At 36.2% G+C, this 15,730-nt stretch overlaps 1 protein-coding gene across 4 annotated transcripts in view; it reads left to right on the top strand.

Moving 5' to 3' along the window:
* The window catches only part of LOC135204195 (uncharacterized), a 150,042-nt gene that overhangs the window by 80,561 nt on the left and 53,751 nt on the right, over positions 1-15,730 (top strand). The gene's annotated exons all lie outside the window — the stretch shown is intronic.

Genomic DNA, 15,730 nt, shown 5'->3' with positions numbered 1-15,730 from the left:
TGTTGACTGGATATGCCTGGCATTACATACGACCAAATCCCAAATCCTCGCTAAAGTAATGATATCTGTATAATGTTTGTAACAATGGTTCAATGAAAACTGAAGGCATCCCAATACTTCAAGGTTCCTTAGTTAGGACTGCTGTCAGTCCACTAATTTCAATTTCTTTTTAAGCAAGCTACGGTAAAACATTCTCTATAGACTACTATGCATTTCTTGGCCGTGTCCAATTGATTTTCGTTGATAAAATCTTTCCAAAGCATCGGATATGGATCATATTTTGGAAATAACTATTTGAAGCCACGGCCTAATTGGCAAAAATATGCACTGATGTCTAATGTTGATAATTAAGGCACTTATCGGAGTAAATCACAGAAATTTCAAGGGAAACTTAGCTAAATTTAGTAAGCACCCAGAGGGAGGCTAGTGAAACGTCATTACTGAAGGCCCTCCCACTCATTTATACTTTAGGAATGAAGACTCAGATGTTGGTAGTAGTAGTAATAGTAGTAGTATATGGGATTCTTGATTTGTTTCACACACACAAACACTTACCCTACTCTCTCTCTCATCTTTCCGATGAATTATGTGTTTTAAGTAAAGTACAATAAAGGAGTGGGCATAAAATGAGAATATTAATTCTGTAATACAGTTCCTTGACGCAATTCACGTTTCCTTTAACTTGAAATATGCACCAAGTCTTACACACTCTCTGTGAAAACCATTGTTACCCTGGAGTTTCTGTTGATTCATATTGTCTCAAAAGTTCCGGTTTACGTCTACCGGCTTAGTTCTGCTAAATGAATGTAACATAACGCAAATGTTCTAACCTTAACTTCCTTAATGCATGATCAGTCACATAATAAATCCTAAGTATTTAGTATATCACACAACTCTCCATTTATTATTCTGTGCTTGAAACTGACACTAATGTTGTTGTAGGGTTGTTGAGTGTTATCATGAGCCTATGTATTCCAGGTTTTATCTATGTTTATTTTTTTATGAATTTGAAGATATATACTGCAAAATCACGCAAAACGAAAGCACTCTAGTCGCCACGAAGACATAGATGAAACAGCAGTGACGTATAATCTGGCTTTGCCCTGACGTCGGCAACTCGGCGATGTTTAACTATTATGCAAGGTTACCAGGTATATCGGGCCAAAACATCTTACCAAACACCTAAACTATCGTATTTTCATTTCAATATGATTGTGTATCACCAGTTCCAAAAGTTTTGCATAACTAATCAAGAAAATGTAAATAGAATTGGGTTATAATTGCTATGTATTCCTAAAGTCAACGTAAAATTGTACAATGCAAATAGTAACATTGCAATATGTACTATATTTACCAAATTCCTTTGCTATATTTATACATATACCAAATTCTTATTCTTTACCCGTGGTATCACTAATGAAAACCGTAATATTATCGTAATTCTCAACATTTCTCAACAAGAGGGTCAAATGTTTGTTTCCACGATCATTGTCACACTACTGGGAAACACTGCTATTAAGCCTGATGTCATACTTTACGTCACAAGTAGCCTCCCTCTGGGTGCTTACTAAATTTAGCTAAGTTTCCCTTGAAATTTCTGTGATTTACTCCGATAGTGCCTTAAATTATCAACATTAGACATCATTGCATATTTTTGCCAATTAGGCCGTGGCTTCAAATACCTATTTCCAAAATGTGACCCATATCCGATGTTTTGGTAGGATTTTATCAACAAAAATCAATTGGACACGGCCCTGAAATGCATAGTAGGTCTTCCCATTATAAAACATGAGGTAATTAGAACTGAAATAACAACACTTAAATGAATTTTGGTAATATAGCTAGGGTGTGATTTGTGATAAATTGAACTGTACAGAGTATGAAAATACAAGTACTATAGTATTATATATATATATATATATATATATATATCTATATATATATAATATATATAATATATATATATATATATTTAAATTACACTAAGTTTGTTCCTTGAAAGTTTTAATGACCAACACTATCCTAGATCATCAATATCAGCCGTACATATAGTACTCATGGCAGAGACAGTATTATTGATTAATAACCACTATCACCACGATTTCAGCTTAAATACAGCAAGATAATTTTTTTTAACAGTATCCTCAAATACAGCCAGACAAAACATTTATAATACTAATCTAGAAAACAAAATCTTTATCTAGCATTAACTTTCCCAACTGCCAAGCCCAATCCACTTTTATAAGAACAGGTTAGGGCTTCCTATTTAGGGTTTGGAACTACCCATCATTCCAAAACAAATCTCTTTTTTAAGAATTGAAGCCTCTTGTGGACTCAAACTTCAGTTACGTAGGCAGTCTTGTGTAAGGGGAAATTCTTATACAGAGAAATGTGCTTTTCCAAGCAATTCAAAGGCAGGTTCTTGCTTGACTGCAACTGCCACAGGAAGAACTCATGAAAAATGATCTCTTTACAAAAATGACCAACTTTTCCTGTCATTATCAACATAATATTTCTGGCTGATACAATTACCTAAAAGACTTCCTTTTAAATGTTCAGGTCATATCTATTCAACAAAATATAGTGGTAGCCAATGTGCAACAGAGAATGTGAATATATGCCCAGAACTGTATCAATAAGCCACTGTTTGAGTATATTTGAATGAACAATCTGATTAATGTCTGTTTTTATCCCAAAATAAGAGTTATTTTAAAACCTCACCAAAAACCGGAGAGAGAGAGAGATAGAGAGAGAGAGAGAGCTAACTTGATGATATTTCCTGTAACAATACAATCTTGCCACAAATACCCAGTAAAATGCTGTTGTTACAGAAATAGATCACTACAAAACTGACCTCGCCTCGATCTAAAATGGTTCATCCAATTAAAGGAAAAAAAAACATTCTATAAGGAGGCAAATAAAAAGGTTGGATGTGGGGAATTTTACTAACGCTGCAAGGACAACGGAAAAACCTAGAAACTTGTACTTGAAAACAATAACAGTCAAAAGAACTGAGGGTGAAAGAGAAAAATATAAGAGGGTGAAAGAGAAAATATAAAAGGGTGAAAGAGAAAAATAAATGAGGGTTGAAAGAGAAAAATGTAAGAGAGAGAAATTGTAAAATTTTAAAGCAATGGGAATGAAAAGAAATTCAGAAGGGAAATCCTGATATCATTATGCACCTGACGGGTATTAAAAGGCAAAAGGAATCCGGTGAAACTGCGGTGTGATTGGAATTAAATTAGTCGAGATCTCTGACATGGTTAAAATCATGAGTGACGGCCATGAAAAAAAAAAAAAAAAAAATTAAATGCTGAAACCACAAATCATAGCTGGGGAGAGAAAATATCTAGGGTAAAACCACACTACAAAGGATGGGCATGCAGATAATCATCCCCTACTAAATCATCAGCTTTAACCACTGTGGTGATGATGATAATACTCATATACAATCATCTATTTCATCATATGGCTTCTTTCTCACTAGGCAGCTACGGAATCTAATTCTGCCAGTTAATATCCTTCTACATATTCCCCGTACGAATGATCAATATATCATAATGATATAGTAGCGACAATAAAAATTATAATAACGGGGTTCAACTGCTACAGTCGGCCGTTGGTTGTCTTGTGTGTATCATGAAGAGAAAGACTAGGCGATGTTTTTGGCAATAGTCCAGGAACCACAACTACTATCCCTAGTAGGAGATGTGTGGAGTCAGGGAGGCTGTCCGCTTTAAACACAAGCATAATTCATTTATTTCTGTGCCAATAAATATATGCCAATGCCTGATTATTATTATTATCACGCAGGACTAGGAGTGAACGATGACAGGGTAAGCTGGAGTTGTTTAGCCTTCAAGACTGAGCAAAATAATTGTTTCCACATACGATTATGCGTTTGGGAATACCTGCTATCTACAACTGAAACTTTCAGAGAGAGAGAGAGAGAGAGAGAGAGAGAGAGAGAGAGAGAGAGAGAGAGAGCTGGCGACACAGCAAGTGGTTTTTGGGGCGTCAAAAGTGAGGCGATGATCAAACTCATACAATTAGCGTGTGACTTATTAACCACGATTTGACACAATGGCTTCATCCAGGAGAAGAGAGAGAGAATGGGAAGCTGATTACAAGATTAAAAAAACTGTTTTCCTTTGAACTTCAATTTAATCAGAAGGACCTAATAATTACAATAAACTCTATAGTGATGACATTCATATCGATGATGATAATGACAACCGGAGCAAGTTACAGCCAACTGTATTATGATGCCACATCCTACGACAAGAGTTGCTAAGTGGTGCATTCAAAATTACAAACCAATGTGGCACGCATCACAGCAGATAAATATGTGCTATCACTACTTAATCACATGCAAACGCGGAAATCAAAGGACGATAGAAAAGAGAAATGCACGCAAGAAACAAACAAACCCCGCTGTGAATTAAGTGGGGTTCCCGCAAGTCATGCCAAACACTTCTCTTGCTGCCTTATCATCTGCAAATAAAGACCACTCTATGTTATGGTCACCTGTGTAAGGCGAAGGTAACAATAGTTATACGTAAATCTTCCACTTCCGCGAAATAAATACATACATGAATTCCCCTAATATCGAGGAATAAAAAAATGGACAAGAAGAGTTGGCAACACACCACTGCATGATGAAAGTCGTTACGTCACAGCTATACACCCAATGGTTTCGCCTATTGCTCAAAAACGCATTCATTTAACGTCGTTACGCTTACTAACGAACAATAATGTCACACAATGTGTGACAGGCTTGTAAAATACCCTAAAAACCTTTATTATTTAAAGAATAACCACAGGAAACTAATGAAAACAGTAAAAATGAAGATAACAGCCCGCGCATCCACATTTGGCAACACCCCGCAAACTGGTTTTCCTGGATCATGCCGCGTTGCTAAATCGTCAGTTTTAACAGAGCTTTCAACCATAGGTTTAAGAAACCACTTCATACACGAAACCACTAGGCATAATGCTATTTCTTCTCTTAACCGACATAGCAGGATAAACTGAGAAATAACGGCGAATATCGTCAGCACAATCTGGCACAGATTGTAATTTCCGAGAAGACCTCACACTTCCTCGGACAAGGCTCCGGGAGCAAACATTTTGTTATATGCTCTCGTAACTTTACTAGGTCTAGGAAAAGCTACGTTGGATTAATTCTCTGCCAAGCTAAGCTGTCAAGCAACCGCAAGCAGGCGTTTATTTAATAAAAGTCTTTATTTTTGTGGCTGAAGCTAACTATTAAAATTATAGGGACAATGACAGAACTTGAGAAACTAACTAGAATAGATACCGTATTAAAAAAAATAATCTCAAAACCATTTGTAGAATAAAATACCATGTAGAACCCGTATGCGCCAACATTTTTTAGTGTATATATAACTTTATTATTGGAAAAAGTATATAAGGCAATGGCCATTACTGCCAATGTTGCACTTGCCAGGGGTGCAGCTTGGCAGATATTTTTTTTTTCTTTTCTTAAAAAGAATAACTTCAAGTTGCTGCAAACGAAAGAACACACAGACTTGAAAGGCGCTGAACTGGCAATGGCGCAAGGAGGTGGGGGTGTGGGGGGAGGATGGAGGAGTGAGGTAAGTAGCCAGGGATATAGAGGAGGGGATATACGGCGGAGGAGCGGGGGGGGGGGGGCTACTCTCGGGGCGTTATCTAACCTCGACCCTGAATTATCTCTTTATAGAATACGATTTGACTGCGACCTTTACCTAAAGCTGTTTACATTTGGTGGTAGTGCTGGTGGCTGAGAGTTACTGGGGTCTATTATCACAAACTGAAGTACGAGTTTGTGAAGTACGAGTACTGTGCTGAGGGTCACTGTGGCCTTGAACTTCGTTAACGAGAAACATTTCAACGAGAGATAAGCGTTATGTGACGGAAGAGAGGGAGGGCAAAATCAGTGAGATGTTTAAATGAGGAGACCAAGTACACCCCAAACCGGTTCTCTCTCTCTCTCTCTCTCTCTCTCTCTCTCTCTCTCGTTGTGTTACTATACATGCTTAAATTAAGTAGACATGCATTCTTCAATTAAATAAAATATGAGCTTAGGAAAAAACCAGCTTCAACAGAAGAAAATAAAAAAAACTGCAATGCAACGTCAACTGCTAATGTTAACACCCTAAATCTTCAGTGTCATCCTATGAGAGCTACACATATGGACACCGGCCAAGGAGAAAATGCAACGTAACAAATATTCACAGTCATATTTGAACCTACTTTCGAATTATATATTTATGTGCGCATGAATTTGGGTGTATATTATATACTGCATATATATGTATAATGTATATATATATCATATGTATGTATCTATGTATGTATGTATGTGTATATATCTATATATATATATATATAATATATATCATATATTATATATATATATATAGTTTTGAAATTAGCTATATTCAGAGTTGTAAGTATATGATAAAGGAGCCCACATGAAAATACTTACGAATGCTGCAATTTTATATTTTTCTAAAAAAAAAAAAAAAAGGACTATGTATGTATGTGTGTATTAAACCACATCCTTTGACAATCAGATTACATCATGAAAAGGAGCACTATTATTTTAGTTCGGTGTATGGCGGCAGCTGAATTACCAAACCTGGTGTGTGTGTGTGTGTGAGACGAAGCCTTTAATATAACATACCGATTAACAATTCGTAACCCGTATTCATACAACGCTGAGGACCTCCTGTGAATTCTTGAAGTTCTCAAGTCAGACATACGTCAAGAATAATCCATCAAATATAAATATTCGCTCACACAAAAAAAAAAAAAAAAAAAAAAAAAAACTACAACTAATACCTAGGAATGAACGCAGGGAAAATTCACCAAGATTTTGCAATTTTAGTTAATAGCTTGAAAAAGTACCTATCATTTACGAAGGATTTCGCACCATTTTTCCTTATTCCTTGACTCCTATTTTATAGTACAACTTCTTGAGGCTCTACCCATACAGGTGCTGGGTTGCCACAGTTCCAGAGGCTTTCGTATGTTATCCACTGAACCAACTTACCGTGTAAAATAATTTTTTTTATCTTTAGTATAAAATCTAAAACATTAGCAATACAACCAGGCGATGACGGCGAGCCTAAAATGATAAATCAAAATATATAATTTAAGACATGATTAACAAAAAAGTAATGAGGTGAAAAAGACAAACTGATATAGGCCTATCAGAATCTAGTTACGCGAATATGATAAAATGATAAAGAAACTACTCACATCTGGTTATAGCTATGTTGAAATGATAAACCTATATATATCACAATTAGATGACAAACAGTAAACTAATAAACAAGAGATAAATAGAAAAAAAAAAACTTTACGTAGCGAAAAATTAAAACACAAAACTAGCTTCTCTAACGAAGTCGTAGTCAAAGACTTTGCGTCGGAACGAAAAATAAAAACGTCTTGCACAAACCCCATTTTTTTTTTTATAACAAGAATACGCAAGACGTTGATGTGAGACACGACAAGCTGCAAGGACGGCGCAGCACTGAGAAACATTGCTGCGACGCACTTTTAATATATAGACTAGAGAGAGAGAGAGAGAGAGAGAGAGAGAGAGAGAGAGAGAGAGAGGAGTCTACTCACGTATATCTCAAGAGCGGACTAACTCGTTCAGGGCCTCCCGTTTTGATATATTATATATATATATATATATATATATATATATATATATATATATATATATATATATTATATAACTTGATGGCCGAGTCGGTAATATCAGTGGGATTCCCGATTTCTCCTCACCTCTCTGGGCGCTGGTTCGAACCCACGAGAGGACTGAATATTATCAACTAAAAAAAATTCCCCTTCGGTTAACGTATATGGACATATATTAATTCCGAGGTAGAGCGAAATGGATATTTAAAAAAAGGACGTTTGTAGCTCGATGAAGGTACATGTGAAAACACGGTGATGTGATAAAAATTCATATTATAGATATACATATATATACATATATATATATATATATATATATATATATATATATATATATATATAGTATGTATATCAGGAGCATATTTTTTTTTTTTTTTATTTAGGAACGTCCCATTATACTCCCTCAATAAGCCGATTCGGGAATCAACCAATGATTGTTGCAAAACAGCGCACGCAGAAGAGAGAGAGAGAGGAGAGAGAGAGAGAGAGAGAGAGAGAGAGAGAGAGAGAGAGACTTCTTTATATGTGAGTGCGACAGCTGCTGCTACTGAAGCACACATAATCAAGACGCTCGAGACGGGAGGATATGACTAAACTCCGCCACGATCTGATATCTAAATAATCTTCATTTACTCCGAAAAAAAAAAGAAACACGGGCAATACACTTTATAATTATCTGCCCTAAGGTTTATTCCATCTCTTTCCTTCAACCGTCCCTGACAAAGAGGGCGAACGTGTCGTGACTTACGTCGCCGATAGATTGAGCTGGCGGCCTTATGCCAGCTCGGGATCTTTAAAGCTCGTTTGGGCGTGAGCGTCAAAAGGGCGTGAATTGGAAGGTAGTAGTACTTGGGAGACTTCCCTCTGGACAAAGGCATCTTTTATTACATCTTGCTTACTCGCCGACGTAGTTGTTTGTTTGTATGGTGTTTTTTTACGCTGCATGGAACCAGTAGTTATTCAGCAACGGAACCAACGGCTTTACGTGACTTCCGAACCACATCTCTCGCCCCACAATGGAATGCCCGAGAATCGAACTCGGGGCCACCGAGGTGGCAGGTCAAGACCATACCGATCACGCCACTGAGACGCTGCAACGTAGTTTTGTAAAGCTTATAGTGGTTTATACAATGATGGCTTCTCATCGTTATAGCTACCGAAGTTTTAACGTAAATTGGTCCCCTCCCATGCACCAGCACAATCAAGCAAAGATGCAACGTATTATTAGCATAAAGCAATTCTCTTTGAATTATAAACATTACTTCATTTTTTATCAATTTATTCATTCGTTTCTAAAATTTATTTTCTTCTTTTCTAATGGCTGATCTCTTCTGTATTTCCTATTAATTTTTTCCTTTCTTTCAAATGAAAACCAAATTCCTTTGATAATTTGAGTTTCAAGTCGATGGCCCTGTGCGGGTTGGTCCACTCGAATAGGGTTCATGTCTGAATAATAATAATAATAATAATAATAATAATAATAATAATAACCAATACAGTCATTAATAAAGATATCTGACAAATTTGTACTTCAGCCTCGAAAAAAAAACCGATTTCATACAATACCTTTATCTAGAAGGAGACAGACGAAAAACTATAATAAAAAAGCATCGAACAAAAACAAAAACAATATTGGAATGGATGACGAAATTATGACAACTGACCAAAAAAAGGAGAAGTTGGTGGCCAACTACAAATGAACAAATGTGTTTTGTTTGTATGGTGTTCTTGTGTTCTTAGGTTGCATGGAACCAGTGGTTATTCAGCAACGGGACCACCGGCTTTACGTGACTTCCGAACCACGCCGAGAGTGAACTTCTATCACCAGAAATGCAACACATTTCTCACCCCTCATGGAATGCCCGAGAAATGAACAAATGTGGGACGAATAAAGAACAACTCCTCGCAGATCATTCATAATTATGAACGGAAAGACGAATGGAAAAATGAAATGAAGGCGGGAGGTCGACTATACTGAAGCAAATATAAGAACAAAAAAAATATCTACTTTATCTTGTTTCTACAACGCTCAAAACAAAACCGCTGTTACCATCATCACTGACCGAAATATGTGTTAACACCCAATGCTATTAAGAGACCCAAAATACCTTACCAGCTCATCCCATGCGATGGATTAGTTTTAGAACTATAGTAGATTCACATCAGCTGTGCATTTGAGGTCTAGGCCAGTCCCCTTACGACGCTCCTGATTGGCTGTTGATAAAGCCAGTCACAGGGCTGCAAACTCTCGGTCTCTCTCGAGAGTTCACATAGGTAGGATGTATGTTGCACCTCTCCTGAAAGACGTATCCCTCGGAGAAGTGGAACATAGATAGTAACCATGTGAACTCTCGAGAGAGACTGAGAGTTTCCAGCCCTGCCATTGGCTTATTTCAACAAAAGCCAATCCAGGAGGCGTCGTTAAGGGCACTGGCCTAGACAGCTTAAGAGGATTATTAAGGTAACATTACAAAACCAACTAAACTGTTTGTTACCACTACTTGGTATTCTACAGTTCCTTAGGAGGTGCCTTTTGGGACATTACCGCAGAGCAAGAACAATACCTCTAGTTTCAACCAAAAGACAAAAATCTGACTTTACCCAAGTCTTCGACCAGTGAATGCTTCGATTCTGAGCAACGCAACTTGAACCTAATTTCTCTGAAGTGATCATTCAAGATTATCATCATCATTATCATTTTTGGTCTATCACAGTCCTCTAATTTGACTGGGTGGTATTTATAGTGTGGGGTTCCGAGTTGCATCCTGCTTATTATTATTAAACAAATGGGCACCTTTATTCATATAAAACCAAAACCGGCATTTAACTTACTGTGACATTTACCATGAAACAGAATGCTCACACATAAAGACTAATGCTACAACAAGGGAGTCATAGACCACACGACTCGCCTGAGCTTTTCTACTCGTATTTCCTCTGTGGCACTTTAAAAAAACTGCCGAGATCTTGTCCATGTTTGCGGGTGTCGAGGACTGAATTGAGCTGAATATAGACTTTAGGCCACAGGCCATGCACTGGGACGTATGAGGTCATTCAGCGCTGAAATGGAAATTGACAGTAAAAGGTTTGAAGGGTGTAACAGAAGGAAAATCTCGAAGCCGTTGCACTATGAATCAAGTGTAAGGAGAGGGTGGAACGTAAAATGGAAGAAAAGGAATATGAAAGGAGGCACAGTTAAAGGAACGACAGTGGTTGTAGCTAGGAGCCGAAGGCGCGCTGGAAAGAACCTTAAGTAAATGCCTATACAGTGCACCGCATGAGGTCCACTGAACAAATCTGAATCCCCCATTAAAATATGAAAGGGGGACGAGGTTCCCATTTGAACAAACTTAAAACTCCATTTTAACCAAGGAGGATTTAAAGCTAAGTTTGGCCGAAATGAACCCAAGGGTTCTGGAGTCACCAAATTGTAATAGTTTTACAGATAGACAGACAGACAGACAAGACACGCTGAACAACCTATGATCATAAAAGCTCACATAGCATTCAGCTCAGGAGATCTAAATCTATTATGTTATAGAAGTAAGTGACCTCACATATTTTGATGATTGCGCTCGGGTTCCAAGTCAGTCAGAGGCAATGTTATGGCTCAGAGAGAGAGAGAGAGAGAGAGAGAGAGAGAGAGAGAGGAGAGAGAGAGAGAGAGAGACTTGGGACTGTACAGGATATAAGCCACTACTCTGTATCCTTAAATGGAGAATGTAACAACTCGTAAACCACTTAAGGTATAAACAATCTCGGATTCACTGGAATATTTCGTATAAACAGCAACACTTAAACTGCAAATTGTAACATTTATATATCGATTTCATACAACTTCAATGGCGAACACTTATTAATATTAGTATTACTATAATCATTAAACGTCTATAAAAAAAAGTCAAATGGTAATTGACCTGCAAGGAAACTCCATTAATAGCAGAATTTAATCTGTTTGTTAAGCCTACAAATATCCCAGTTTAACCTGCAAAGTAATCCTCCAAATATCAGAATTTAACCTGCAAGATAAGCCTCCAAATTTCTAAATTTAACCTACAAAGTAATCCTCCAAATTTCTAAATTTAACCTACAAAGTAATCCTCCAAATTTCTAAATTTAACCTACAAAGTAATCCTCCAAATATCTAAATTTAACCTACAAAGTAATCCTCCAAATTTCTAAATTTAACCTACAAAGTAATCCTCCAAATTTCTAAATTTAACCTACTAAGTAAGCATCCAAATTTCAAAATTTAACCTACAAAGTAATTTTCCAAATTTCTAAATTTAAATGTGAAAAGAAAAAAAAAGCACAGCATAATAAAACGAATAAATACAAAAACCCGTTTAGATTACAAACGATCAAAGTTAAAGGGAAAGATTTTAATGGCTAAATTGAACTGCAAGGAAAATCCTTTTACCGTTATGGCACTCGAGAGCTTTCAATGACTGCACAGAGAGAGAGAGAGAGAGAGAGAGAGAGAGAGAGAGAGAGAGAGAGAGAGAGAGAGAGAGAGAGAGAGAGAGAGTTAGTTTTCCGCTCCATGGCCTCGAGACCTTGTATTAAAGATGTGTATATAAATAGGCCGAGGTACAATATGACATTTTTATCTTTCGTTTTATGATGCACCTTCAGTGGAGTTTCAAACAAGTCTTAACAAACTGAATTTTGTTTTACAGTTCAACAAAATCGCATTTATATATATGGCAATAATGGTACTCTGACCTAACCTCAACAATAAATACACATACATACATATACATATAGTACATAGATATACACATAATATATACAACATACATATATACATAAATGAATATGTATGCATGTATATTTGTTAATATTATGTCCACGAAGTAGCACTGTCGTATATAAATGTAATGATATATACTAGTATTTATATTCATATATAATATAATATGTATAATTATATAGCGTGTATATATATATATATATAATATATATATGATATATGTATATATATACGCTTCCAAAAAATACGGGAAATATTGGAATGAAGACACAGCTCATCAAAAAAGGAAAAAAACTGAAATTAATAAATTGATAAAAATGTAATACAGTATTATTATATATATATAGAGAATATCTGTATATTTATATATATATAGATATATATATATATTATATATATGCATACTATATATATATCATATATATATATATATATATAGTCAGTTGGGGGAAAAAAAAAAACAAAATTGCAAAAAAATGAGTTACTCGCTTGCATGTTTATTGATTAGAAAAAATAAATGTGGAAATCTTGTGATGAGCATGTGGAAACATTACCATACAGTTACATTTAATTTCCTGTAAAAATAGATTTTTTTGTGATTTTTTTTATTTTTTAAAGGGTATTTTTTCTTACCCGAAAAAAGGGGGGAAGAAAAAACATAGTTGGAGGGGGCAAAAAAAAACTACCTTCATTTCCGTATTTTAAGACAATTTAGAGGTCCTCTTGTGGCTGAAGGTAAAATAAAATAAAATGTCTTCTATTTCATATAACTTAACATATAGTTCATTAATTCATTATGAGAAATGTATGGTATTTCATTTTGATGTTTTTACACCAATCTCATTATTCACTATTAAAGCTTAAAGAATATTTCCTAAAAGCACTCAATGCTAGCTTATCGGGAAATTTGAAGTAACCCCCTTTAATTATGTCTGCATTTGCAGGACCAAAAATACGAAATTCAGAAGAAACAATCTGAATATCTTTAGATACTGGTTGCATCCATGTGAGTTTTTCTGGTCAGATGAAATGCTTTTTCTTCTTAAAAGTCCACTTCTACAGATGAAACACTTTCATTTTCATCATATTCAAAAGTCTTTGTAATCTTACCCCAGTAGTAAGATTTTGTAGGAGTAGAATAAAAAACTGCATAAAATTTTTCCACAGCACTGTCATCTACACTGGCATTTGGAATAATTCTTCTTCAGGAACATTTTCATCTGCAGGGATGTGCTCTTCAACTGAAGATTCGTCGCCCATAGCATCTGTATCATCTGTGTCCTCTAGTTCCATCACTGGTTGTTGGTCGTCATCCTTCTTCTGAGTCACTGTCTGAGGAGATTTGCACTTCTCATTAGACTTGGATTTGCTTTTTTTTTCTAACTGTTTGGTGATTTCTTCTCCTGTTATGATTTGGGCTTTCATATTATGTGACGCACGTGTGAGCTTGGATGTATTTGGTGTCTTCCATCTTGCCTGCATAACAGTCCCTAATGTTTTTTCCTCATTGGATTCTTGTAGAATCACACTGTAGCGCATATTAGGAGGGGCTCTTCGTTGAATTTCCTTATAAAGAACATCAAATGGTAAAGAATGCAGAATTCTGTTCAGCTCAGAGTCCGAGTATTTCGAAAGGAATGGATCATTCTTATAAATTGTACTAATGTTTGATGTTGATGCTTCTGACTGAGGTGTTGAAGCTCTTGTAGCAGGAGTAGTTGGTCTTGTGGTGTGGGGAGTTGACGGACAAACTGGAGCAGGTATGAGTGTGTCTAAGGATTCTGTAAAATCTCTAGAAACAGAAGTTGAAAGTGGCAGTAGGACTGGTTTTCATTTTGCTCTGAGCGATCCTCATGCAAAGGGTCTAATGGGTTTTCTGTTTGCTCTGCTGTATCCTCATGCAAGGAGTCCAAAAGTGGTTCTCCATTGCCATCCTTTGGTGATCCCATTGTTAGCCTTTTTTCATAAGTTTTAAGTTTTAGGGGATTCGGCCTATTTTTTTTATATTTATCCCTGTTGCAGGGATAAATCCCCTGTACTCTCGAATCCTTCTTTACATTCTGTGGGGAGAGTCCTTGATCATACAATTTATTCTATGTATTCTTGATTTGCTCCAGCCAAAAAAGTAGAGAAGCACATCATTTAGTTGGGGATGATACAAGCTGAACAGTTGCTTACCCTTTTATCAGTGTGTTCTTCTCCTATAGTTAATGCTCTGTTTCGGAGCATAGAAATTGACATACAGAACTATTCAAAGCAGTTGAGCGCACTGAAGCTCCATGCTGTATTTCTTCTAATGCTCTCGCCTCACGGTTTCTTCATTCCAGGGTTTGACTTTCTTTTGAAGTCACGAGGCATTTTTCAAGAGCTTCAGGCTGCACCAGCTAACTCTGTTGGCAGTTACCTTAATACTGAACCTCACACTTGGGAGTTTCCTTACCATTAGACCTTACAAAATAGCAACCTATATTAGACAAATTCAAAACTTGTTCAAGCAGTGGTAGCTTGCGCACACAGGCAACACTTCAGAGGAAACAAGCTAAACTACTAGTACTTGTTGGTTGTTGTAATAAGAAGAACATGGGTGAGAAAAAACACAATCTGGGGTAACAAAAAAACACCACATGGGGTAACAAAAAACATCATGATCTTTTTTTCTTACCCCCCCCACTATTTGGAAATTTGGTGGGGTAAAAAAAACAGCCTTTATGACAATAAGCAATAGAGGCTAGTGATCTGGGACCATTTGACCGCCACTACAACTCTATGGGGACTACAACCCATGTTTCCAACAAATCTCCAAAACCCATCTGGGGTAAGAAAAAACAGAAGTTGTGAAAGTCAAATAAATAAGTTTTAGAGACCCCATTTTTCATAAAACTTTACACTGATGGCGTTGAATATTCATAAATATAACAATTAAAGAAATCTGTAACATGGACACATAGTTAATGAGTTTATCTTCATGTTTTATAGCATTGAATGATAATTTTTTTTCTGAAGAGGGGGGGAGGGCCATGTTTTTTCTTTTTTCTACCCCCAAAAACCCCCCTGTTTTTTTTTCCCCCAATGACTATATATATATATATATATATATATATATATATATAATATATATATATATATATATATATATATATATATACATACACACCGCATATAACTCTTTATATACAATTCAATGTGAGAGCACAGTGTAAGAGGAGAGCAAATACACCTTAAGCCACTCAGCTCAATGGATTTAACACCACCGTGCACTGC

This window comes from Macrobrachium nipponense, chromosome 44 (assembly GCF_015104395.2).
Source record: "Macrobrachium nipponense isolate FS-2020 chromosome 44, ASM1510439v2, whole genome shotgun sequence".
NCBI lineage: Eukaryota > Metazoa > Arthropoda > Malacostraca > Decapoda > Palaemonidae > Macrobrachium > Macrobrachium nipponense.
The sequence above is the reverse complement of the archived record's forward strand: the minus strand, read 5'-3'. Positions and strand labels throughout refer to the sequence as shown.